Source organism: Typopeltis vanoorti, chromosome 7, assembly GCF_054136105.1.
Source record: "Typopeltis vanoorti isolate ZY-2024b chromosome 7, IOZ_Tvanoo_1.0, whole genome shotgun sequence".
NCBI lineage: Eukaryota > Metazoa > Arthropoda > Arachnida > Uropygi > Thelyphonidae > Typopeltis > Typopeltis vanoorti.
Genome location: NC_143555.1, coordinates 144,109,634 through 144,134,478, shown reverse-complemented (window position 1 = coordinate 144,134,478; position 24,845 = coordinate 144,109,634).

Below are 24,845 nucleotides of genomic sequence, written 5' to 3'. Positions count from 1 at the left end.
TTTTGCTAAAGTCCGTTAACATATCTCCTAGAGTAGAAACTAGGATTTCTGCAGAGCTTTGGTTGCAAGGTGCCGGTTTGTTACTTGTAGAAACTGCAGATGAATATGATTTTTCGGGAGTAACAGTCTGCGTTCTGATTTCAGGTGTAGTTCGCTTCTAAGTGGTTGTGATTACTGCCTCTTTAGCCTTCTGCAGGTTAGATGGCTGGAGTGAACATCCCTTGTAGTTGGCTGGGTGTGGGCCGCCACAGTTTACACACTTAGCAGGCGTGGTTCGCGGTTTGACACAAGTGTGTGAGGAATGGTTGTCACCGGACTTGTAATCCGCTTTACATAGTTTTTGTGCATGCCCATACTTTTGGCAGCGATGGCATCGACCAGCTGAAGCCTTTCTTCTGAGAGGGTTCAGTCTTGATAACCAAGTTACAGTTTTAAGGTCATAAATTTCTCTAAGGTCTTTACTGATCTCGACTAAGGCCAGAGGCATGGGGCGCCTGTCTGCTCGGTACATGCGCGATATCTTAATCGGCTCCAGGCCTTGTGATCTGAGGTCAGTAGCTATTTCTTCAGCTGGTATGGTCTCAGCCAGACCTCTGATGACCACTTTTAGATTTTTTTTCACTTTTAAGCTGAAACGTGTGATATGGGACTTTCAGTTCATCCATAAGTCTGGTTAGCTGGCGGTAGTCCGAAGTTCTTTCTGGTTGAATCCGGATTCTTTCATCTGTACTCTTGGCTGATATAAATTTGATGTTTGCGTTCTTCATCTTCTCTGTAATTAAAGACCATTTTTCTTATGTTCTTAAAATTACTGGTGGAATCCTCTCTTTGGGTTGTGCCCTGGAGTCGGTCTCTATTCTTTCATCAGGTTGTGCTGTTAAGTCCATTGGAGTTGTTCTTTCCAAGGGTTGAGGTATTATTTCAGGTTCTGCAGCTGGCGACCCCTTCTTGCGCTTCTTTCTGCTGAAAATCTGATAGTCTGCAGAGTTATCTGAGTCCACTAGAGACTGGTCGTTAACCGGCGACATAATATCTCTGGTGTTATCTTGAGAAGTGCTGGGTTCAGATCAATCCTCTTGTCAGGGGATTGATAGTTCAGACTATCAATCCCCTGACAAGAGGGTCATGGGATTGATAGTCCTCTGTGTCAACCTCCTCTATTTGGTAGATTGCTACCTTTCCTGGCCATTTCCTTTGCAGCAGGCCTCCTACATGTTTAAAGATTGCCAATAGCTGCTTGAAGTCGAGCTCGTCTTATGGAGAGTCCATAATTTGGCCTAAGAGAAAATTGCAATTGCTCGGGTTTCCCGAGTAGTTTGCTAGTGATCCTGTAGACTTTGAGAGTCCACTAGCTAATCCCGCAGACAGCTTAGAGTAAGCGTTTACCAGCAAAAAGCTAGTTTATTATAGGTGACTGTCCTAAATTAGGAAAAAGGAGTTTCGGGAACTTACTTGGACATAGCGCAGAGACCTGACCTCCTTAAAATACCATTCATCCACCATTGGTCCTCATTGCAGGTGGAGCCTGCCAGCCATTAGACCTCTGCATATTTCATACAGAGGGGTAGATAGTAGGTCTCGAACTGTGTTAGTTCCAGTACAATGCGAGCTTCCCGAAAAACCTTATATAAAATTCAACTACGCATAGGAATGCGTCCGATCACATCGACTTAACAATTACCATAGTCATGATCGAGATTTGATAATCTTAATCGTTTGTTTTTACGAGGGGAGAAGGAACATAACTACATTAATTAAAAAAAGTAATGGTGTAATTTATAATTTTACATTTTTTTCTAAATATTTCCCATTTTTTTCTATATTTTAATAAACTAAATGCTTCTTTATATTTTCAATTAAATTCAATAAATAGAATTATAAAATTTTATATAATTAATAATATTCAGTAAGAAATTATTTACTTCAGTGATTGTTTTTATTTAATAAATTGTCTTTCTATAAACTGTCATTCGATAAATTGTTTTGGGTGAATTTTCTGGATATTCTTCTAAATGTGATTCAAACCCAGAGCTTTTGAACAAAAGAATATTGTTTATATCCTTCGTGATTTGGAAGTAAATAGATTAACTATCATTAACAAGATATTACTTTCGCTCAAATAACAAATTCTACATAACAAATAATATCCCAACTCAGATAGCTATTCAATTTTGATTAACAAAACGTAGGCACTTTTGTAGTCTGTGGAAATGGCATTTTGCTTTAATTAGTAGATTAATTGCAAAAAAAAAAAAAACAGCAAAAGTAAGCATGAGGCATCAAGCAGATGTTATGACCTTAAAGGTCTTGAACAGATTATATGAATGAGCAAGAGTGTGTGATGTTCCGTTTAATAATGCAGTATGTAAGGTTCCGAAATTTGGTGGGCAACAAGGGGATGCAAAGTATACACTTGGTGGGGAAATTTTGAAGGTAGATGAGGAGACAAAAGACCTTGGAGTGGTGCAGACAAGGATCTGTAGATCAGAAGTCACACTGCACAAATTGTGAAGTCGCCTCAGATTATGGCAATGATCAGTGGGGGCTCGTGGCTTGAAATCGTGGGGATGCTGCAACTTGCGAAATATACATGCACACTGTAAGTACAGTGTATACGTGTTTGGATAAAATATCAAAATTATGGCAAAAATTTTAAAAAAAATTAAACATGAAAAAATATTGTTTATTATCGATAAAATTATAGTTTGGTATGATTCAAAATTACTTAAAAATAAAATGCATTATCATAACTCCAACGATGTTCTAAAATAAAAACTATAACAAATGTTATGTCTTTAATTGTAATGTCCAAATATTTAAAGAGACGGAGTAAACACGATAAGCACTACCAACACTCTACTACTGGCGCAAACTGCATACAAACAACAGTGGAACTGCGCGACCGACAGTGCCGCATTACGCTAATAGCTCGCATCTCTATGACGTGCATATGCTTGCGCGCGTAGCAATATGACACTGTGGTAAACACAGTACTGCTAGCATCCTTCACACTCCTAAGTGCTACAAGATGGATTTTTATTATTTTTTATACAAAATAAGAGAATTGTATAGGATTATTGATGATAAAATTAAATATTACAAGCAAATATAAATAAATTAATAAATATATTTATATATCTAAAAAAATTGGGGGTGCTTCAGTTCCGCAGTGCTAATGCACGAGCCACCCTTTTTGCTTTTTTTCAAGGCCTTATTTCTGGCAATGATGCAGAAATAAGGCCTTGATCAGACGTCGTATGGATTATAATGCCCAGATTTGGTTCCCCAGTTTTTCATGTTAATGAGGATATATTGGAAAGGGTCCAGAAAAAGACTGACTAAGGTGGTAATTGCGGTTTGGAATGTGGACTGTAAGACAGATTGAGGGAATGCAATTCACAAAGCCTTGAAGGAATGTAGAAGGCAGAGAGAAGATTTGATGGAGACATTTAAGTTAGTAAAGGGTTGTTACTTGCTTAATGTGAAAGAAATTTTTGATAGCATGGGGAAGGGATGGAACAAGGAGACACCACCCTGGACGCTGTAAAGGAGGGTGTGAGCAAGGTTCTTAACAGGTTAAGAACCAGCAGGTTCTTTGCATGGAGACTGTGTTCGTGTGTAAAATGGATTGTTTGACACTTTTGAAATGCCGATACATTGAACAAGTTTAAAGCATGGTTTGATGGGCTTTGTATGTAAAAGTATGTACCTCTCGTGATGAGATCTGGTATTAAAAATAAGAATAACAATAATAATAATAATAACAACAGTGCATCATATCATTTTGATACAAAAACATCTTCACTATTGCGCTTAGGTTGGATTGCCAGAGAATAAGGAAATGTTAGAGAGGGTTTAGGGATGTCAAGTTTATTGAATTGAATGCTTTGCATGAAGATAGACTAAAAGTTTATAGGTTTAAAAAAAAAATGGTTGGTAGATGGAGGGATTCAGGACATGACATAAAAGAAGAAAAGGTCATCATCTTCTGAAGTTGAGTAAAAGCTTGGTTAACAGGAATGTCAGGAATAGATTTTTTTGTTTGTTTGTTTGTTTTAAATGATTGGAATGTACTGCTAAATGTTCGCTGAGCTTAAGGAGAGGCATGTTTAATGTATTCCCTCTATTTGCTTCAAGTTTATATTTAATTAATAATTACTTCATTTTGTAAACTTCCTTCTTAAATTCGTTGTACATGTTCCCTCCAATTCTTTTAGTTCTCCTTTTATTTTATTGACAGAAGTTATTTGTAATTTGTTTCTTTTTTTATAATTTCTTATTTTGTCTATTCTCATCCATTCTAAGAAATTTCATTTCAGCTGCTTTGTATTCTACTTTAATCTCTTTTTCTCTCATCCATCAACCTTTCAAAAACGTATAATAATTTTGATAAAATGTCGTGTCGTTGTAAAAATTTAATTGTGTTTCCTTTCCTTTCCTTTATTTAATTATTTTTTTTTTGTTATTTGTCTTATAATACCGCAGATTGCTTGAAAATGCTATAATTTATTACTTAAGTCATTATCTCTATCAAATGTGAGTAATAATAATATTATTACATTAAATCCTGTTGCTCTTCTATTTTGTTGTAAATAAAGCTTCTTCGTGTATTAGGTTTTCAGTTTGTGTTTCTTGTTTACTAAGAGTTGAATTCTTCCATTCTTCTTTTGAGATCCTGAAATTTCTGTTACACACTTTTCTGGTTTATTCCAATATTCTATTAATTTATAAGCTGTTAATCCATTCTTCATTTATGCTAGAAGAGACAGGAATTTGAGATGAGTATTGACTCAACTGGTTTTCATAGAAATTTCTAATTTCTATGAAAACCAGTTATATCACTGTTCTAATATCACTGTTCTGATATCTAATATCTAATATCACTGTTCTGAAGCAGGTAATTTGTTGTTTTATATGCTGTCTTTTTCACCGTAGTGAAATTCTTGTGGGTTTTGTGATTTTTATCTTGATTGTATTGGTGTATTTGAGATTAAAAGAAAATGGTGTGAATAACACTTCCTCTACAAACTGTTGTGCCTCTTGCTTGTGAAGGTTTTTTTTTTTTTTTTGTTAACTACAATTAAAAAAAATCACAAACCAATTTTTTTTTTGAAAAATATGAAGACCATGATAACAGAAGACCATTTTTTTATAAATAAAAAAATGGTCTTCTGTTTTGTTCTATCTTTATAGTTAACACCTTGCTCTTATTCCATTTTATGATATACACCACTGTGTATCATTATATAATCTTTTATTTCTATAGTTCCCTTCAGTTTTTTATTATCCTGTTTCAGTTATTACTGCCATATTTATCTTTTTATATTTTGTTTGTTGAATTCTGTTTGTTTCCAAGCTAAGTCCTTAATATTTCAAACGGTGATGACATGGAGCACATCTTTTATCCCAGATTATTATCTCGATTCTTGTTGTTATTTTTTTCCAGTAAATCCATCTATTTTTGACTTTGGATGCTTCTGAGGTTATCCATTTTTTAGAAGAGGTTACCAGCATCTTTCTAAATCCCCAACCTGAAGGACATCTCTCTTAACCTGGAACCTCTTTCCCTGACGTTCACAACTACAGTAGTTCTACTGCTAACTTACTGCCACCAACATACTTTTCGGGATCATTAGGTGTACGCACACTCCTCATCAAAAAATGGTCGAGATTTTTAGTACATCTGTTATTCTAGATGTACTCGAATTCATTATTGGGACTCCTGCAATAATAATAAGTATAAGGACCACAACAAGGAAAAATTCACAAATACAATACAGTAAATTTCACTGCTCAGCTCAAGTGATTCGTGCATATGCTCTCCAACCAACAAGTTGTTAGTTCGAATCCTGCTAAGCTCCAATCCTGACATAGATGTTTAGTTATAGCTAGAATATATATTAGTAAAATGGGCGAAGATAGTTTGTTTTTTCTATTTTCACAAAAATATGTTTTATATTTTACAGTTGTTCTGATATACATTTTATACTTTATAACCCTTCTCATATGCAGTGGGGTAGATTCAGAGGAGAGTAACTAAGATCTCCATATGAAGACAGAGAGAGATCGAAGATTTGTGAGTTACAGAAGCCGGTTGATCAGCAGATAAGACGGGAATATGATAGAGACATATAAGTTGTTTAGGAAGGTTTATAGGATTGATGTGGACGAAATATTTCAGTACATGATTAATGTGAGGAAAACTAGCGGTTATTCATTGAAATTGAATAAGGGTGTGGTTAATAAGGAGGTGAGGATTGGATTTTTTGCTTGGAGAGTAGTGAATGAGTGTACAGTAATAGATTGCCAGAATCAGTTGCATTATGTGTTTTTGTTGGTGAATGATTTCAAGGCAAAATATCACAGGTATTGATAATTGTTGATTAATATTTTAGAAGTGGACCTCCCTCGATGAGTCTTCGGACTACATAAAGACGACTGTATAATAATAATAATAATAATAATAATAATAATAATAATAATAATAATAATAATAATAATAATAATAATAATAATAATAATAATATACGTTACATTTTTATAATTATTCTAATATATTTTGTTTTATAATTTTTAAGTATTTTGTACCAAACCTTTCATTCCTCATAAGTTAAAAATATTGGATTGCAGAAAAATAAAATAATTATAAATATGATAAGAAATATATTACATAAACTGGCGCCTACGGTGCCCAACCGGACTGGTAGGCCGGTTCTCCTTGAATTCTGATGACTCGAATTTTGAAGACTCGACACTCAGGGTAGCCCCTGAGTTTCAAAACGTTTCAAAAAACGTGACATAAAAAGGCTTATAATTTTATATATATATATAGGGTAGATAATAAAATATGACGTATTATATTATTATTTAGTTAATGTTACCACATATCAAATCTACATGAAGTACTGGATCTCATTCTTTCACAGCACATATCAAACACTACTCAAGTTTATAACAAAAAAATTGAAAATTTTCTATCTTTTATAACTTATAACTAGTTTACATAAAAAGTAAATATAAAATATGTTTCCAAATTTTGTATGTTATATTTTATTTTAAAATAAATGAAAACACCTGTTTATGTTGAATATAAGCGACATATGTATTAATAGAACGCATCGTTTCAATTGTAGCGATCGTATCGTCTCATCGCTCGCTTTAGAATAGCTAGTTGATGTATCGTTTTAGAATATCGCAAGAGGGGACTAAATAAATGGACGCAAAGGTTTTGTTTTTGCTTTGTTCCTTAAGTGAACAAATTTGAGTCTCCGGTGAGGGGTTTTATCGATGGATTCATTTTCTTGGAATATGAGCGTTTCTTCTCGGTTGTGGGGGAACCAACGCTGAGTTGGACGGCCGAAAGGCTATTATGGAGTGGTCTTGGGATCGTCTTAATCTTAATTTTTAGAGTTGGCTTTACATCCGCAATGGATTTCTTCCAAGTGTTTCGAGGCGCTTTTATTTTATTTTTTATATTTTCATATTTTATTTTATTTATGTAGTCCCCTTATCCGCGGGATATACATTCCAAAACATCCCCCGGATACCAAAACCTATATACTATGTATATATATATACCTATGATAAAGTTTAATTTATACATTAGGCACAGTAAGAGGTTAACAACAATAACTAATAATAAAACAGAACAATTAAGTATAACAACATACTGTAATAAAGTTATCTGAATGCGAATGGAATCTTAGCAACCTCAGCACGCGTTTACCAATTGCCAACATCACTACTCTTGCACTTTGGGGCCATTATTAAGTAAAATAAGGGTTGAAAGGCATTTATTTATTATTTATATTTTTAAAATAAGGGTTGCTTGAACATAAGCACTACGATACTGCAAAAATCGATCTCATAACCGAGAACTACTCAGAACGGCTGCCAATTCCAGGCATTCCTGACTTCCGAAAGGCTGCAAGTTCCGCGTGGTTTTCTCCACCTTTGTAACGAGTTGCCCTGGTGTTGGACTACCTTTGGGATCAGCCGAATGGTCTATTAAAAGAAAGAGCCACACGGCTTCATTTCGGAGATGTAAATTGCATTGCAAAGTGGATATTAGATCCAATATTATTTCATAAATCATAAATTGTTTATTATAATTATAAAATATTTATTTCTGGAATTTTCCATTTAATATCTTCGGACTGAGGTTGACCGCGGATAAGGGGGTAGACTACTGTATGTGACTTTGACTGGTATCTGATAAAAACGAACATTTTGAAAGTTACTGTCAAGTCATCTCCAGAAAATGTAGTTATATATGTATCAGTCTGCAAGTTCGCTTCTTAGGCTTATTTTTACGTATTCACGAAAGATTTAGTGTCAGTTTTACAACGATGCATGCACCATTCTTCACTCTCTCTCTCTCTCTCTCTCTCTCTCTCTCTCTCTCTCTCTCTCTCTCTCTCTCTCTCTCTCTCTCTCTCTCTCTCTCTCTCTCTCTCTCTCCTGAGCTTTGTGATTAAATTCTTGACTTCCTTTCCAGTCATTCGTAGCGGGTGGATTCCTTTCTTCAGGCGTCACCACCATCACTGTTATGGCATCATCAGCAGTGCTCTACCGAACTGCCCACTTCAATCCTTCTTCTTTGCTCTAATCATGTAAGAACTAGAGCAGCTACTGGTAAACAACCATACACTGTTCAAACGTATCTAACCACCAAATTCCAATTTTATCTTTCTTTCCATCTACCCTGTTCTTTGGAGAACCGTTTCTCCAGTATGGTTTCCATACTCCCAGATCTTCCAGCAACACAATACAGATTCGTTTTTTTTTTTACTTGCCACACACGGCATTGCAATTTTGAGTCATTAACTACAGGAACTTTTTCTAAAGGGGTTTTCTTCCCGGAATTCAAAATCTTGCCTTTTCATTTAATTTTTTCCTCTTTTTATCTATTTATTTGCAAAAAAGGAAAGCGAGACGTTTCATTGTAAGTTTATCAACGAAATTAAGAAACCTATCACGACATAGTTTTTCTAAGCCTTTCTTCAACCAGCTCCTAGGTTAATCTATCTCTAACAGTGGCAAGCACTTTTTCGTCCCACAAACACAAGAAAACTGACCATATAACCCATAGTATTTCAGACAATAATATATAGTGTTAGGATTAGGGGCTATGAGATGGCAACACCTATCTGCATCTCTTCATCAGATGCCATTATAATTTGTGATAGTCTTGAGCCTGATATCTCTGATTTGGTTACGAGTGAGCACCGAACTGCTCCTCACTCTCCAAAAGTTAGGATAAAATAGTTAGCTTTTTAGCGAATGTTAACGATATTAGGAATGCTCATTACCTTCTTGTTTTTTTGTTCTGCAAAATAAATAAAACTTCATATCAAAGGATCTGACTCTGATCGGTTATCCCATGACAGTGTGATGCTTCCTGTTTCCTTTGAACTATTTGATCAAAATGGAAAGATGATCAATAAATGCCTTCTTCCAACATATCATGTACAACCCTATAAAACTTCAATCTGATTTCTCAGTTGAAAGATCTATTCTCTGAAACGCTTCACTAGCACTGATCTATTTCTGCTGAAGTGACACGACTTATCAAATACTTCAAAAAATATAATAGTAATTACTATTATTATTAAACACGAATGAGTTTAAACATTTAATAACTTCTTTTATTTATGAATTATTTTTATTTTTTGTTGTGATGAAACACCTGGCTATTTTTTATGAGTTATGAAAAACCATATTATGTAAATGCCTTCCGTTTTTGACTTTACAAAGACCAGTTCTTTCTACTGCATGTTCAATGACAGCTAATAATGTTTCATATAGTACATAAGTTTCTTTTAAAAATATGGCTTCATACTTATTTTTAAGCATAGCGAGTTTCGATTCATTTATGTCTATTCACTTTTGCCCATCCAGCAATTTATCTTGATCAAATTGCAATAAACATACTTGTTTTCCTTCATGCAAAAATAAATAAATAGATTAAAACAAAATAAAAATTATCAATTAATTAAATAAAAAAAAAATAATAAAAATACTAATAATTAAGAGGGAGATGTTAAATCCCGTTTTATTTTATAGCCGGGTACGAAACTCGGGTCGAAATCCATCGACATCCATAGAATGCCGAAAAAAACTATCGACGGAACCAAGTGTAAATGATCACTTGGGTAGTACAACATCAGGGCAACTCCATGCAAAGGTGGAGCAAGATCCGTAAATAAAACGGGATTTAACATCTCCCTCTTAATTAACAAATTCGCCGGTAAAATAGCCTTTCGGCTTATTATCTTTGTAACAATAAAAGGTAACAATTTTGTCCTTCTGATAACTTTAAACCTCAAGCTTCTTTTATATAAATGTCATAATTATAGCATTTTCCTGAGGACTTTGGAAATTTCGTTGTCTCCTCCAAGCATCTAATCCTTATCATAACTTGGTATCTGAGACAATAGGCATGAAAATAATCTTCAAGAATGGCCTTAGCACTTATCCTCTAAACAAGCCGCTAAATGGTTCACAGTTGACTAGCTTATGGTAAGTGAAGTTAGGAGAAAGTATTAAAAAAAAATAATTTGCGAAAAATATTTCATTGGACTGGAAAATTAAATTGCAAAATAAATCCCTATATTTGGTGCACATACAGCAAACTATAATTTTTCTTAAAACTTTTGGTTGTTAAAACCCGAGTTAAAATACCCTCTAAAACAAGAACTTTCAAGAGGGAGAGGTACAGGGTTTTATTCTCCCTGAAATTTCCAAGTTTTCATTCCAAGCAAGTTGTTCAAAATAATTATAACAAAGTTATAATAACATTATTATAATAAAGCAATAATAAAAATTGGAGACTGGTCCCTCCTCTTCCTCCCTTGCTTCTTTCTTTCTTATCTTCTTGCTCCTTCCCCCGAATGCTATTAGAGTATTCGAGGGGATCTTTCCTATTTTGCTGTGTCATTTGGTCTTGTGCTAACAGGACATTATCAAACACTGTAACATGATCAGGCCATCAAAAAATGTTCATACCGCATCGTCCGTCGCGTGGGTTACCAAGGGACGCGTTCGGGTTTTAGGCAGAGGGACCCGTTCGAAATATATGTTACAGTCTCCCTTAGACACCACTCCTCAGCACTCTGCTAAAGGAAATTCCATCAATGGGCCCGCTACCTGTTGGGGAGGTGTTTAGGGGCAGCGCAAAGAAATGGTTCTGCAAAAGGAAGGAAATGGCAACGACAAGGGCAACAGACTATGGCTTTAGTCAACTGGAACATCTTCTCTCTGACAGGGAAGGAGTTGGAACTGGTCGAGGAAGCCAAGCGCTATCAGCTGGATTTAGTCGGGCTTTCTTCGACCAAGAGGCTCTGGAGCTGTTGACCTGGATAACGGGTGGAAGCTTTACTACTCTGGTGTGAGTCCGACAATGTCTGCTCAGGCGGGTGTGGGGATACTCAGAAGCCCCCAGCTGTCAGACTGTGTTGCTGAGTGGATCCCATTGGGGGGACGGGTATGTGTGTTAAGGCTTCAGATGAAAAATCATGATTTGGCTGTGGTGCAAGCCTATGCACCTAATCTGGAGTCGGAATACTCTGCCTTTCTAGAGGAAGTGGATGCTGCTTTTGACAGGGTGGTAGACATGGAATCAGACCTGCTAATGGGTGACTTCAATGCACATGTTGGAACAGTGGTTGGCACATGTGGTTGGGAGGAACGGCGCCTCTGACCTTAACGCGAATGGGTTGAAATTATTGGACTTTTGCTGTAATAACAGCTTGTCCATAATGAATACCTTCTTCCAGCACAGAGAAGTCCATAAGTATAGCTGGTACAGGGATACAGTAGAACAAAGGTCTCTGATTGACTTCTTTATAGTCTCAGCAGAGCTATTTTCCTCAGTGTTGGACGTTCGTGTGAGAAGAGGGGCAGAACTGTCAACTGACCACCACCTTGTCGTGTGCACTCTCCGGCTTCAGAAACCAGATGCTACCATCAACGCTGGTAGGTTTAAGCAGCTATACCGCGTGAAATGGGAGACATTGGTAAATGAGGCTGTGAGGAAGAATTTTGCAGATGACATTTCCTCCAGGTTCAAAGGGATTCCCAAACATACTGCAGATGTTGAGGAGGAGTGGAAGCTGTTCACAACAGCTGTCACTGCCTCTGCACTCTCATGCTGTGGCAGAAAGCGGCTCGGCATGGCAACGGGCAGTGAGAAAAGGACACCTTGGTGGAACCAAGAGGTCCAAAAACCTGTCCAGGCAAAACAGGAGTCCTACCTAACATGGCTTAGAGTCAGAGCACCTGAGATGCGTTTGCGGTATGGTGAGGCACGAAAAGCTGCTGCTGAGGCAGTAAAGACAGCAAAGCAGAAGGCTTGGGAATCCTTTGGAGAACGATTAGACTCATCCTATGCAAATGCAAACAAAGTATTCTAGCAGACCATCCGCCGCCTTCGAGGGAGGAAATCGTGCACAGCAAGGGCAATTAAGGCCTCTGATGGTGCACTTTTAACAACCAAGAAGGATATCCTCCACAGATGGAGGGAATACTTTGAGAACCTTCTTAACCCGGGTGTCACAGCAGTTGTGAACATCCAAGAGGTGCAGATCGGGGCAATGACTAGTCTCACAGCAGAAGAGGTCCATTTAGCAATACAATCGCTAAAATCGAGCAAGGCTGCTGGCGATGATGAAATTCGGCCCGAAATGCTAAAATCCTTAAATGGATACGGTGTTCTCTGGCTGACTCGAGTGTGTCAGGTTACTTGGATATTATGCCTGTCTGCCATTGCTTTGGTGCTCTCCCAGATATCCAAGCAACCTGACACACTCGAGTCAGCCAAAGAACACCGTGTTGATTTAAGGGTTTTAGCATTTCGGGCCGAATTTCATCATCGGCAGCAGCCTTGCTCGATTTTAGCGATTGTATTGCTAAAATCGAGCAATACCAGTCTTCAAGAAGGGAGACCAGAAGGATTGCAGTAACTATCGTGGCATCTCTCTGCTCAGTCTGCCTAGGAAAGTGTCTTTGAGAATTCTTGGGAATATGCCAAGAATGTCTACACATGTTTTGTGCACTTGGAGAAGGCATATGACGGGTTCCTCAGGATAAACTTTGGCAAGTAGTACAGGAGTATGGAGTGGATGGCCAACTATTAGCTGCCATCATCTCCCTGTATGAATGCCCAGAGTTTTGTGTCAGGGTAAAAAGCACAAAGTCTGAACCTTTCATAGTCTCCATTGATCTCCGCCAAGGATGTGTTCTGTCACCCCTCCTTTTCATAATATTTATGGAATGGATTGATTGGCACAGCCGAGACAGTGAGTGTGTCAGAATTGGAAGATGTAGCATTGGACGTCTTCTTTTTGCAGATGACCTGGTTCTGTTTAGCTCTTCCACAGATGACCTCCAGCAGACCCTGGATAGGTTTGTAGCTGTTTGTGCAGACTCCGGAATGAAGATCAGTGTAGCCAAAACTGAAACATTTGTGGTCTCAAGACAACCATCCCAGTGCACTCTAAATGTAAGTGGAGTCCCAAATAGGCAGGTGGAGAAGTTTAAATACCTTGGGTCCATATTCATGAATGATGGAAAATGGGACGTAGAGCTAGCTACTCGAATTGGCTTAGCAAGCTCTATATTGCGGGAGCTTGGCCATTCGATAGTATTTAAGCGGGAGTTAAGCCAGAAGGCAAAGTTGGATGTCTTCAAAAGAGTCTATGTCCTCATCCTCACCTATGGTCATGAGAGTTGGGTAATGACCGAAAGAATGCGAACACAAATCCAAGCGGCTGAAATGTGATTCCTTCGAGGGGTTGCGGGGCTGACAAGTCTCGACAGGGTCAGAAGCTCTGTAATTCGGGAAACCCTCAATACTCAACCGCTGCTTCTCCGTGTTGAGAGATCACAGTTACGTTGGTACGGGCACCTGGTCAGAATGCCACAAGAGAGGCTCCCTCAGCAGGCCCGCTTTGCCAAGCTAGAGGGTGGGAGGCCACGTGGAAGGCCAAGGACTCGCTGGATAGATTATTTTCAAAACCTTGGGTGGACACGTTTGGGAATCCAACCAGAACACTTGAGCTTGGTGGCAGAGGATCGTGACCATTGGAAGTTCCTCTTGCGGTTGTTGCCATCACAACCCAATTAGGAAAGGTGGAGCCTTGAAGATGTATGTATATATGTATAATAACCAATAACATTTGTTTCTTTGGCAGTAATTCAATACAACCCAATAATCTGTTAAAATAGATTAATCCTTATCGCAATAGTAAGTGTGCAGTACGGAGAATGACACGGTAATTTGAATTTGAAACAGCCGAGGTTACTGTTCAGCATCTGAGCACAAATAAGTCATTTATATAGAACAAGTAAAGTTTATTATGCAAAGGTGGATAATGCTTTTGATAAAAAAAAAATAAAATAATAATAAGAGAAAGAGAGAAATGGGATATGAAATCATATAGCGATAAAGAATTTGGCAATATGTTTATATATTTTTATATTTATTTATTTTAAAAAAAAAGAAAGAAAACTATCGGTGATGAGGATAAACATGCACAGATGACCTGATATAAAGCTGAATTTTGTATACAAACTGTCGTGTGAAAGTAAATTGATTCTAACGATAGTTAACAAATGACCACATGGTGCGCTGAATAATATTTTTTAAAGGTGAATGAGTGGTAATAATATTAATCAAATTCTTAAATACTTTAAAAGTTTGATAATAAATATCCATTATTCTTTTACAGCCACGTGGCAAAAGAATGTTTTCACTTCTATATTCATGTACAAGTTATTTTTTTGAGTTTATTTTTACAGATCACATTATTTACAAATGGCTCTTTATATTTAAACTTAAAAAATATAAAACCTGAAATAATATACACCATTTTTCGTTTTTTACATCATAAGATGCTCTGTAATTTCTATATTATATTGTAATTTCCAAGAAATGAAAAAAAAAAAAAAAAACTTTAGACATAAGTGGAATCTCCACTACTGACATATTACAGAGAAAAAAAAAAAACGAAAATACTCAAGAAATGGAAGAAAAAACTTCACACATAAACAGAATCATCGCTACTGACATCTCACCACAATCCACTGAAAATCACCCATAGCAGAGCTCGTGAAACTCAAATGATAAATTATTTTATTATTAGCAATTAGCAAGAGAATGCACAATACTCATGAACCTAAACAAAACACTTCACTATTCTTGGATTTTCTGGAAGGCGAGGTGAATTGACGACCTCACCGCACCATAAATTGATTTTAAGGTAGGAACTTTGTTTAATAGCAATTTGTCTATCTTTAATAAGAGATATATATAAACTTTAAAAAGGTGTATTTATGGTTATACAGGACTTTTATGATAATTTTATAAAATTCCTTAATTTTTAAACAAAATCTTTTAGTTCTGTCAAATCATTCTTTTTAAAGAATTATTTTATATACAAATTAAAAACTTTTGCCAGAAAAATTATAAAATCTTTGTTTTACAATATCAACGAACAAGGCACTCTTGTCGCCATCTATGTGCATGTTTGGAAAAGTGTAGTGTGTTTCTGTGTGGATATGAGTGATGTTACACTCATAATGTCATCGACTATCTCAGAATGATACAAAAAACAATTTGAACTGATATTTAACAACAGGATATAAGCATTCTAGTTATCTTCGAATATTATTTTTGCAAATAAAAAATCGTAATTAGAATGGATAAAATTAGCTTCAGATTTTCTGTGTGATAAAAATATCACATGAAAAGAGAAATTGGTAAGAAAGTTTTGAAAAGAATCCAAGTTAAGCAGATTGAGGAGGCGAACTGAACACAAGTAAAATATTCTTCAAAATAACAAAATATTACGGGGAGAAAATGATCGTTTGAAAACAAGAATCAAACTTCAGAGAACCATTGGTAACATCTGAAGTGAACATCGCGACCATATTATAATATAGTCGCGATGTTCTCTTGGCTCCATGATGTTAAAGAAACGGTCCTAAAATTATAAAAGCCAATAATGATAAGTGATAGGATGTGGATTTTGTACCTAATGCTCACATGGAAATTCCTATAAATTAATAGTAGCGAATATGTTACTTAATTTCGACGTTACTTTCACGCGATTTTTCCATTACCAGGTAGAGTTTGCCCCTCCTGCTCTTGACATATTAAAATTTTGATTGTGATTAATTCTATTTACAAAGCAAGCAAGACGCAAGACGTTGCTGACTATAAGGGTAAAGCAAAATGCTTTTTTAATCCCTGCTATCTGATAAGGATTGCTGTGTGAGGAAAAGTTTATGAGCTAAATGCTCTGCCTGAGTGAGTGTGATTTAGAGATCTTCATTTGGAAGTAGGATGGCCTTCGGTCTCCTGTATTTTGAGAAGTCTGTTTCATTATAATTGGCTGCTTGTTGCACTAATTCATTTGGATGTGAAGAGGATACTGAGAAGAACTTTACTGCTGAAGACTGCAGGAAAGAGTAGATGTAGGGGATATTTGTATCCCGGTGGAGTTGGACATTTCTGATATACCATGGTGCGTTCAAGATCATGCGGAGACATTTGTTTTGCACTTTCTGTAGTTTGAGGATATTTGTACTTGAGGTGTGGCTCCAGGCTGGGGAAGCATAAGTAATAATGGGTCGAATCAACAGTTGATAAAGGAGCAGTTTTGTTTTGGTATCCAGCTTGCTATTCCTATTGATAAGAGGGTAAAGCTGTGCAATGACTCTTGATGCTTTCAAATTTGAGGCTTTTATATGTGAACTGAAAGTTAGTTTTCTGTCCAGCAGTACACCCAGATATTTAGCTTCTGGTTTCCAGGGAATCTTGGTATTAAATAGGAAGATGTCATCTTTGGGAGATATTGTGTTTTTAGTGAAGAGCATGGCGATACTCTTCTGAGGGTTTACTTGCAGTCTCCATTCCGAGAACCAGTGCTCTAATCTCTGCAGGTTTTCTTGCAGTTTCTTGGTGACAAGGTGCGGTTTAATAGATCTGGCTAGTATAGCTGTGTCGTCTGCGTATAGGGCAATAATGGATGACATTGGATTGTGCGGAATGTCCGCCATGTAAATCGCGAAAAGTATCGGTGCCAGAAGGGACCCTTGAGGAACTCCTGCCAAGATGTGTCACTGGGTAGATAATATATCATTTAGTTTGACTTGCATTCGTCTGTCACTAAGAAATGACTTTATGATTTGGACTAGATCTAATGGAATGCCAGCCAAAATCAACTTGGATAGCAGTCCAAAGTGCCATAATTTGTCGAACGCCTTTTCTAGATCAAGAAAAACTGCTCCGGTGTATTGATGCCAATTATAACTTGTGATAATGAATTCTATTAGTCTATGAATTTGTTGGGTGGTACTGTGAAATTGGCGAAAACCAAACTGTTCTGAAGGAAGGATGTTTAATTTTTTTACTGAAAGTTGAATTCTGGAAAGGATAGCTTTTTCTGCTATTTTGCCCAAATTAGATATCAGACTTATGGGACGATAACTTTGAGGCTGCTGAGGATCCTTGCCTGGTTTGTATATAGGAACTACGTCTGCCAACTTCCATGCAGAGGGGAAGTACTTAAACCCGAACATAGCATTTATTATTGTTGTGATATATACGATGGCCTTTCGGGGTAGCAGTATAAAAACTTTGTTGGAGATGCCGTCAGGCCCTGGAGCTTTTTTATTCTTTAAATTCTTTATAATGTCATAAATTTCAGCTGGGGAAGTAGGTGTGAGTTGGCTGGTACAGGTATCAGGCCGTTTTAACACGTGTCTGACGTGGAGGTGGACTTTGTAAATATGATTGAAATTTAGATTATTGTATGAAGGGCTACACTGTTTTTCTAAATTTTTAGCTATAGTTTCGGCTTTTTCTGCATCTGTGTAAACAATGTTCAGGTCAGATTTGAGAGGAGGAAGAGATTTGTTTTTCTTTTTGATGTTTCTCAGGAACTTCCAAACGGATTGATCACCAGGTGATATGGAGGCTAATTTATCTTCCCATAGTTTGTTTCTATGGACTTTAAGTGCATCTCTCATTGCATTGTTTATTTTGTTGAGATATTTCTTGTCTTGGGGTGCTCTGGTGTTGTGGTATCTTTTTCTTGCTTTATTTTTCTCCCTGATTAAGTTCATTATGTCATCTGGTAGTCGTTTAGGCTTGAAGGCAACTGAATTTGAGGTGATAGATGCTATGGCTGTGTTGATTTGATCAGTAAGTTTATTGACTGCAGAATCAATTTCGTCCTTGGAATTAATATGAGGGATGGGATCAATGTAGTTTGGATAGTTTTTCCCAGGGAATGAAGGTATGAGGCGAATGGGGAAGATAGAACCCTCTGATAACCCAGTTGGAGCAGAATAGGATTGTGGTCTGATGATAACTCATTCAATGATTCCAGGAAGTACTGTAGGTTGACATTCTGAAGGACAGCTATATCCAAGACGTCGGATGAGCCAGTAGGACTGTGGTGAGTTGGCACTGAGGGACCAGCCACAGTTGCGCAATTTGAGCTTGTGTAGTTAAAGAGGATGCGGCCATTCCTATTTATAGACCTACTGCTCCAGGCGTGATGTTTTGCGTTAAAATCTCCGGCAATAATAACCGGCAGTTTAATGCCGAGGATAGCATCCAGATCTGTGGTCAGCAATGTTTTTGATGGTGGGTTATAAGCAGAATATATTTTTATGTTTCCGATAGAGTTTGTGATGACATTGATACATGTAAGTTCGAGATTGGTGGTTGTAGGAATGGCTACACCATGATGATTGATGTGATTTTTAATGAGGATGGCTGTGCCACCACCTCTGTAATCCAGTCTGTCATTCCTGTAGAGTTGATATCCTTTGAATTTAGGATTGTCAGCAGGTCTTAGATGAGTCTCTTTAATTAATAATATATCCGGATTATATCTGTCATTGAATTCCTGCACTTCTAGTATTTTATTTTTAAGGCCGTTGGCATTCCATGAGATAATCATTAGAGAATCTGGGGTAAATTGTTTCCTATGCATTGGAGAGTGCAGATAAAATGAACTGTGTTTGCTGCAAGAAACTTTTTGTAGTGCTCAGTGATGGATTTGCGTTACTGAAATCCTGTAACATGTTTACAAGAGAAGAGGTGATGATGGCTGTTATATTTGAATGTGGATTTGTCATATTCTGGTCATGGATTGCTTTTTTGGGGCGGGCCACATCAGCATATGTTCTTGTTTGGTGTTGAAGATTTATTTTCTTAGGGGACTCAGTTGATGGTGGGTGAACACCTGTCATCTTGTTCAAGCTAATAGGAGCCTGATGAACTTGAGCTTCTGGGGCTTTCGTTTCTGACAGTGAGGTAGACTGATTGATTAACTCAGTTTGTCTGTTTTTTGGGTGGCAAATGCACCCTTTGTAATTTGCAGAGTGGGGGCCAATTAGCACACTTAGCCGGGGTGGTGTTTGGCTTGGAGCAGGTATATGTGGGGTGGGTGTCACCACATTTCAGACATCTGTATTGAGCTTTGCACAACTTCTGGGCATGACCAAAGTTTTGGCATCTATGGCACTGCCCAGAAGAGGCCCTCTTCCTAAGTGGCTCAGGTGAGACCTTAAGCCCAGAGATTGTCTTCAAGTTATAAATATCTTTATAGATGTTGTGTATTTCCACCAATACTAGAGACATAGGGGTCTTGTTAGATCTGTACATTCTACTGACTTTGATGGGAGGCAGATCTTGCATGTTGAGGTCAGCAGCTATTTCAGCTGTTTCAATGTCTTCAGATACTCCTCGGAGTACCACTTTAAAATTTTTCTCCGAGGTAAGTGTGAAGGTATGATACTGTATACCTCTTGTGTCCATCTCCTTGGTTAGATTTCTGTAGTCGGACACTGTAGTGGGGTGAATTTTGATGCCCTCCTCTGTGTTCTTGGCAGTGGAGTAATTTATCTGCAGGTTGGCCATGGTGGTTCTTAAGGCTGTCCATCTCTACTTTTCGCTAAGAATGACTGGAGGCACCTTTTCATTGGTGGAGGCAGAGGAATCTGTGTTGGGGGCATCTTCATCCATGCCATTTTCATTTACTGACTCCGAGGCGAGAGTTTTGCGTTTTTTACGCGCGTGCCTCTCTTCTTGATCTGAATGAGTAGAATCAGAGATAATTGGACTTCGTTTTTCCTCCATTTGAGGAACGTCTTCATTTTGATCTTCATCAGTTTCTGGTAAAGAGTAAAGATTCAGGAAGCTGGGCCATTCACGCTCGAACTTCTTAAGGAGTTTCTTTACGAAGCTGAAAGCCAGTCCTTTATCTAGAGAGTCTATAATGATATCAGGATCTATCAAGTTTGATGGCCATTTGAGCTTAAATTTCCTTTGAAGTTTATTTACAAGTATGAGCGCTGGCTAATCTGTGAGGGCGTCCAAATCTAACTCATTCATCACTGACAGTTTGCGTATAAACGCAAGGAAATGGATCTGAAATAGATACGCTAACAATGGCGATTCTAACGGCTGTTAGGCCTAACGAATCGCCCTCGTTGCAATTAGAGTCCACTTTCCTTCGCTGATGTTCTTGAATACAGTATAATCCGCAATTTAATGACTTTAAACACGTCTCAGCTAGTTAATCTAGCAGCTAAACTACAAAACCAAAGTTTCTCATATTTGATTAACACTCCAGTATTCACGAATCCTCACACAAAGCATGATAAGAGATACTATCGGTCTTCGCGTACAGGTATCTTCTGATATTATTAACACCAAAATCCATTTACAAAGCAACAACAACAACAACAACAACGTTACTGGCTTGCTGGGTGAAGCATAAAATGCTATTTATTTTCCCCTTTATCTGTGTGGAGAAGCTTGATGGGGGAGGTTGTGAGACTTATGCTCGCACTTTGTGAGCTATGGAGTTAGCTCTGTTCTGCTGAAAGCAGGATTGCCTTGGGTCTTTTGTGTTTTTGATAGTCATGTTCACTATAACTGGAAGCTTGTCTGATTAGTGGATTGGGATGAGAATGTGCCTTGCTGAAGAACTTTTCCGCATGGTCATGAAGGAGAGAACGGATGTCAGGGGTTCCGGTTTCTCTGTGGATCTGCGTGTTTCTGACGAACCATGGGGCGTCTAAGATCATCCGCAGGCATTTGTTTTGTATCCTCTGTAGTTTCTGGATGTTAGATTTGGATGTGTGACTCCATGCCGGGGATACATATGTGATTACTGGTCGAATTACCATCTTATATAATAACAGCTTGTTGCGTTTATCCAATTTGCTGTTGCGATTGATCAGGGGATAGAGTTGGGCTATGGTTCTGGATGTCTTTGTGCCTATGAGCTTGATATGGCTGTTGAAATTTAGCTTTTTGTCTAGCTGCACTCCAAGGTATTTGACTTCTGTCTGCCATGGTATCTTTTTTCCGAGAAGTTCAATATCATCTTGGATGAAGGCTTTGCGTTTGGTGAACAGTATAGCTGAGCTTTTGACGGGGTTTACTTGTATCCTCTAGTCGGAGAACCATTTCTCTAGCTTTGTGATAGTATCCTGGAGACGACTGATCGCCAGGTGTGGGCGGAGAGATCTGGTCATTATGGCTGTGTCGTCAGCATATAGGGCTGTGATGGTAGTCCTCAGGTTCTGTGGAATGTCAGCCACGTAGATTGTGAAAAGTAAAGGAGCCAAAAGAGATCCCTGAGGTACTCCTGCTAGGATTTTGCGCCTAGTTGAGATGGTGCCATTTATTTTTATCTGCATGGATCTGTCAGTGAAGTATGATTTTATTAGACGGGTAAGGTTTGTTGGAATGTTGGCCTGATGAGTTTATAGAGTAATCCTTGATGCCATACCTTATCAAAGGCCTTGGCAATATCCAGAAAAACTGCAGCTGTGTGAAGGTTCCAGTTGTATCCTTGAGTGATATGCTCCACTAGTCGGTGTATTTGTTGCACTGTGCTGTGCATACGGCGGAAGCCGAATTGTTCGTTTGGAATTATTCCTAATTGTTCCTAATTGGTCTGATTTTTCTTGTAGTCTTGAAAGGATAATTTTTTCAGCAATCTTTCCCAGGTTGGAGAGCAGGCTTATTGGACGGTAGCTTTGCGGGAGTTGCGGATTGTTTCCTGGCTTTTTTATTGGTATGATGTCTGCTGTTTTCCATGTAGAGGGGAAGTGTTGTATCCTCAATATTGCATTGGTTATGTTAACCAGGTGCATAATAGCCTCTCTAGGAAGTAATTTAATGATTCTGTTAGTAATTCCATCTGGCCCTGGAGCTTTTTTGTTGTTTAGATGCTTTATGATGTTGGTTATTTCAACTGGAGTAGTGGGGGTGATACTGGTTGGTTTGTCTTCGGACTGATTTAAGGTACGCTTGACCTGCTGGTGGACTTTATATATGTGGGTGATGTTTATATTATCATATGACGGGCTGCATTGTTTTTCTAGGTTTTCTGCTATTGCTTCTGCTTTTTCTTTATCAATGTGCGCCGTTCCTTGAGCAGTTTGCATGGGCGGTAGGGGATTGTGTTTAGTGCGCAGAATCTTTAGAAATTTCCATATTGTGTGATCTTCTGGGTTGAGTGATGAAAGTTTATTGTCCCAATCCTGATTTCTGTGGATTTGAAGTGCTTTTCTGACTTGGTTGTTCAACTTGTTCAGAGTTTTCTTGTCCTGCGGGGCTCTTGTGTTGTGGTATCTTTTCCTGGCTTTGTTTTTTGTTCTGATGAGGTCCATTATGTTTTCTGGGAGCCAACTGGATGGGTGGTTGGTTGTGGTTTTGGTGACTGCTTCTAGTGCTTTTTTAATTTGGCTTGTTAAATTGCTTATTGCTTCATCTATGTCTTCTTTTTTGTGGATGATTGGTACAGGACCAATGTATTCTGGTAGGATTTTAGCTAGCCTATCCCACGATATGAAGATGTGCTGGTGGGCCAGTTGATCTTGTGTGCCAAGTTTGATCAGGATTGGGTTGTGATCGGATGATAGTTCATTGAGCGTCTCTAGTTTGTATTGATAACTGATGTTTCTAAGGATAGCTATGTCAAGTACATCTGATCTGCCATGAGGGCTGTAATGAGTGTGCTCAGTGGGTCCTGCTACCACAACTGAGTTAAGTGTTGAATAGTTGTGTAGTATGCGACCACTTCTGTTGTTGGTGGTGCTGAACCATGCTGTGTGTTTGGCGTTCAAGTCACCTACTAAGATGGTGGGGTCTGTGGTGCCGAGGACTGCATCCAGGTCTGTTGTCAGTAGAGGATTGCTTGGTGAGTTGTAGGCAGCAAATATCTTGAGGCTTCCAGCATTGTTTGTGTGGACTTGTATTCCTGTGGTTTCCTGTTTTGTAGTCTGTGGGTTGGATATGACATTGTGGTGGAGGTATGGTTTGATGTAGATGGCAGTGCCTCCCCCTCTGGAGCTGAGTCTATCCGTTCCGTATATTGTGTATCCTCTCACTTTTGGGTTGTTAGCAGGTCTTAGGTGGGTCTCGTTGATTAGCATTATGTCCGGGTTGTGTCTTTGTGCGAATTCCTGTAGTTCTAATGTTTTGTTGGTGAGGCCATTGGCATTCCAGGCTGCAATTAGAAGCGAGTTAGGTTTTACTTTTGTTTTGTTCATAGTTGAGTGCTGTGAGTATGGAATGGGTTCCTTGCAGGAATCTCTTTGTGGAGGATGGAGTTGGGTTTGTTCTGCTGAATTCCTGGAGCATAGTGGCTAGCGAAGCAGCCAGTATTGCTGTGATGTTGGAGCCTATTTGATTGCTTTGTATTGTGTCCTTTGGGCGGGCTGCTTCAGCATAGGTCTTGGTGGAAGGTTGAGCCCTTTCCTGACTTTTATGGCTTGGGTTTTGATGGTTTGATGACTGTGCAGCAGAGATGCTTTGATTGGTGGTCCAGATTGGGGGAGGTTGGACGGGTCTTGTAGTTCCGTGATTTCTGGGATGGTGGCTGCATCCTTTGTAGTTTGCTGGGTGGGGACCTCCACAGTTGGCACATTTGGCTGGTGTGGTTCTTGCTTTTGTGCATGTAATGGTTTGATGCTTCTCGCCACACTTCAGGCATCTGAACTCGGCTTTACAGAGTCTTTGGGCATGGCCAAACTTTTGGCAACGATGGCATTGCCCTGCTGATGCCCTTTTCCTGAGTGGCTCTGTTGATATTTTAAGTCCACAGACCGCAGTTATGTCATAAATTTGTCTTTGAGTGTTCTGTATCTCAACCAATACTAATGGCATTGGTTGTTTATCGGATCTGTACATCCGGCTGACTTTGATAGGTGTTAGGCCCTGCTGGGTAAGGTCAGCCGCGATCTCCTCGGAGGTAATGCCTTCGGTGACACCTCGCAGTACAACCTTTAGATTTCTTTCGCTGCTTAGTGCGAAGGTGTGGTACTGTAGTTTGTTGTTATCCATCATTTTTGTTATTCCTCTATAATCTGTCACTGTTGTTGGTTGAATTTTTACACCTTCGTCGGTGTTTTTGGCCCAGGAGTATCCAATTTGATGTTCTCTTAGGTTTCTTGCAACTGTGGTCCATTTTTCCTTTTCACGGAGAATTACCGGGGGGACCTTTTCCCTTTTTTCCGGGACTGTTTGTGAGGGAGTTTCGTTTTCCACATGATCATCCTCGATTCTACGTCTCTTGCCCGTCTGTTCTCCTGTGAAGACCGTCTGACTGAGGCTCTCGGGCCGGGAGATGGATGTGTCATTGATCTCTTCCACTTCGCCGTCCATATCATCGGATTCTTCCGGCTGTGTGTACAGGTTTAGGAAATCTGGCCATTCAGTATCAAATTTTTTAAGCAGTAATTTAAACAATTTTAATGCTTGTTCTTTGTTTAGATGCTCTAGCAGATCAGTAATATTATCCATGTCTGTT